Source organism: Pinus tabuliformis, chromosome X (genome assembly GCF_031772625.1).
Source record: "Pinus tabuliformis cultivar Carrire ecotype Pingquan chromosome X, CPIR1, whole genome shotgun sequence".
NCBI lineage: Eukaryota > Viridiplantae > Streptophyta > Pinopsida > Pinales > Pinaceae > Pinus > Pinus tabuliformis.
The window spans coordinates 1,378,390,399-1,378,394,564 of NC_142308.1; positions in this window are offsets into that span (position 1 = coordinate 1,378,390,399).

Here is a 4,166-nt window from a genome sequence, read left to right on the forward strand (position 1 = left end):
TTCAAGATTTGAGGGGGCAAATGACCTCTAAATTCAAAAATTCCATGTTTTCTGGAAACTAGACTTGAAGAAATTTCCAATGAGCTATCATGGGCTCAATTTGGCTAAGGGGAAAGCCTCCAAAAGTAGGTGGAAAGTAACGTTGTGCTTTTGACCAATGGTGCTGTGCTTTTGACCAATTTGCCCAGAAAATCAAAATTTCACCTGTTTTGACTGTAAATTTGTTTTTTCTCTCCTCATTGATGATTTCATTGATGTAACTGATTACATGGCATGTAAATGTAATGGTAAAATGGTTTTATAGGGTAGATTCATTAGTTAGAGGTGGTTTTGAGTTAAATGAATTAGTTTTTCCATTTTTAGAGGCAAGTTGTTTAACTGCCTATATTCCAGTTCTCTGTTTGGAAATGGTTGAAACAACCCCTCTTCTCATGGAATCGACCCCCAAAGGTCAGGATGAGTAGGATAGATGTCTATATTATGTGTTTTCTTGGTCATTTGGTGACGTTGGGTTCACTTGGATGCTCTAAATTATATTGTACATCATTGTAAGCAGTTTGGCAAGGAAATTAAAACGAGGTGCAACTATTTTTATGGGATACCTTTGGTATGGTGTTTTGGAATAGTTTGTTCTTTTTTTATCAGTTGTTTACATGTTTTGTGTATGATATCATCTACTTCACTTCTTCTGATGGAATTATATCAAGATAGATAGGTAGAATTCATTATTTGCAGTGGTCTACCTTGGGTAATCTTTCAATATTTTATGTCTTCTGTTGTTTGAGAAGGATACATGATTGCTCCATGCCCTTCGTAGCTCCTCACCAGTCTTGGACACCTTATCTCACTTAATTTCCAGTGTTAAAGCCTGTACCTACCTTGCCCCATAGAACACCCTGCATTCTGACCTAATTTCCCAGACCCAAATTGCCCAGTTCCATCTGATCCAGCAAAAAACCAAGAAAATCAATCAAAACCCTAGAGCTACTATACCTAGCATAAAATATTGTTCATGATCCAGTCATTTTGATTGAGATTCATAAGGAGATAGCCCTCTCCTGACCTTGTAGGGCTAGCTACCAGGTTAAGCTTTGTCTGTGGTTACCCTAGAATTGCCTCCATTCAGCCTGAGGTCAATCTAGGCGATAATAGGAGACAAGGACATCAAATATCTAAACAGAGACAACAGGGTTTCTGAGGTTGGTATATTTTTTGATGTGCATACATCCCATCATTAACTCTATTTCTCTACCAACAAACTGAATGGTTTGGGGTTCGAATCGTCTACTTCCTGGATTCTTGAGATAGATTTCCCTAATGATTTTTGTACAAATGGGGATCTATTTGATAGCTTGAAGAAAAGGTATCCCTATGAAAAGGTTTCTAATCTTGGAAGCTAGGTTAGACTCAGGAACTAGGTCTTTCTTCTCCACAAATAACCTCTCTAGATAGGGAGGGTGGTTGGAAGGAGATGACAAGGGCTCATAATGCACAGGCATAGGCTGAATGATGTCATAGTTTTTAGAATTGTGAGGAGCTTCCTCCTCTCCTTTCTCATCGATAACCACCATGAGTTGCTTTTGATTTTCTGAGGTTACGACCTTCCCTGATATCAATTGGAGATCGTTGACTCCAACTGGCGTTGTCTGAAATTTGGATGAAGTAATAGGGGTCATAGGATGGATCATTTGCAATGCTTTATTATCGAGGTTGGGTGAAGGTTGAGCAGGTAGCTAAGAAGGTCGAAACGGTGGAGGTAACAGGAATGGTGGCATGGGTTGACTCAGCTGAGGTAATGATGGTTGAGGAATTGGGTAAGGTGCATATGTGGGAAGGTATGATTGCATAGGTGCATGATAGGAATTATGTGAATGATGTGAATGGTGTGGCCCTCTCCATCCTTGTTGCCAAGATTGGGAGGGTTGTCCATATTGATATTTATTCCCATGCTGCCAATGCTGAGAGTGACGGGTATTAGGATATGAATATGAATGTTCTTTATAATAAAAAAATGTGTTGGAGATTCAGGAACCATACCTACACTTACTTGAGGCCAATTCCTTCTTTCTCCCATAGCATGCAATGATTCGGCTTCTTGTTGGCCCCCTTCAAATATAGCTTTCAGCCCAGGTATAGCGGGACATTTATCCATAGCATGGTTATCTGCATAAATTACACATTTATTAGTTTCTTTAGTATCTAAAGGACAATCTCTTAAAGGATGCTTTCTTCTACATTTAGGATATAAAATAGACAATATCTCTTTCTCTTCTACAAGTTTCTGCTGAAACTTCAAAGATTATATTTGTTATCTAACAATATTCATTATTACAATTTTCATATTGTCCATTTTATTTTCTAATCCAATAATCATAACATTAGTAGATTCAGTTTTTCTATTTTTATTTTGAATTCCTTTACTAGATCAATATTGGTTCCTCGAGAATTTCTTGCACAAGTCACCGATCTGACCAAAAGTCTTTTGAGCAATATCCCCTTGTTATAGCAAATTTAAATTATTTCTAGCATCATCAATGATCCCACATAAGAACAAGGTTCTAATGGTACTTGGATCAAATTTATGCTTTGACCTTTGAAGGATATATAGGAATCTCCCGAAGTAGTCCTGTAAAGTCTCATTATCATTTGCACTATAGTAAATATTTCATCTTGAATATCTCTAGTTTTACAATATTCATGATATTTTCACAAGAACACTCTCTTCATTTGTTCCAAGAAGATATAGTGCTTCCTCCTAGTCCCACTAACCAGCGGAGTGTTGCGTCCTTGAGAGTTGTAGGAAACAACTTTAACTTATGGGAATCAAATGAATAATCATAACTTCTACACAAAATACCAAACTCAAATAAGAAAGAGTATGGGTCTTCATGTACCTTACCATAAAAATGAGAAAGATTTGATGGTGAAATGTTTTTCATTTGTACTTGTGTATGAGGATCCATAATTGCGAATCCCAAAGTGGATTTTTCCTCATTTACTTGATTTTCACCACTTCCCTCTGCATGGTCTTACATATCTATCATTGTTTTTCTTCGACCCGAACCACTCTCAACGGGATGATAAGGTTGACTGTGGATTCCAATAGTCCCCTTCTTCCCTTTTATGGGCTGTGTCACACCTAAACCACTGCTACCAGGGCCTAGGTAGACTATTACTCCGTGATGAGTTTGAGTTTGTTTGGACTTTCTACCTGCCAAAGAAGGCTCAATATGAGTTTTGGTTTCAGATTTTTCATTGTTTCTTTGGCCCCTAGTGAGCTTCAGACCCCTACCTCTTTTAGGCATTTATTTCAGAAAATGACAAAACAAAATTCAAATAAAAACTACAAGTTTGAAAAACTAAATCGGCACCTATAAATTCCTTCAAACAATAGAAGCACATTGGAGGAAAAAATAATAGCAAACTTATCGATATTGTAAAAAATGGAAAATTATTACCAATTCAAATCGCTTCCGTGGTAACAGTGTCGAAATGTTCGGTGTAGCGCTTAAGCAAACTCCTTAACATTTAATTGTCAACCCGAGGGTTTCGTAAACTTACAGACGAAGCACAGGAAATGCCAGAAATGGTATGAAATTTCCTATCTCTAATCCTACTCCTTAAAGGAAATTCTTTGCAGAATCAGACAGAAAACAATCGGAAAGGTAATTGACAGCAAAGCAACTCTAGTGCTGGAATGTAAAAGACAATTTGCATGTAAATCAAGTAAAGTAATTCTACACAATGGAAACAATCTTAAATTCTACAGTGAATTGATATGTTCATCTTCATATGGACGGCTAAGAGTCTGACAAGTGGGCCCTTGCAAAATTCTATCTCCTTCTGATCTTCCTTCTACACAACAACCTGTCCTTGCAATGTTGCCATCTTCTTGCACTAGTGCAGGTACAATATCTTTGTGCAAAAGTATATGTGGCCCTCCTTACTAAAGACTTATGTCTTATTGAATGTGCTCTAAACCTAAGGGCTTAGAGCACTTTGTTTCTATAAAAAGATACCAACTCTTGCATCGACGAAGAGCTTCATTCACCTAGTTTCCAAATTACTTTCGAAAGGAATGAAAGATGTTGTCAAAAAAGAATTGCTACTATAAATGAAATTTTGAAGTAAATTTTATGTGAAAAGGGAAATGCTTAAATTCATTA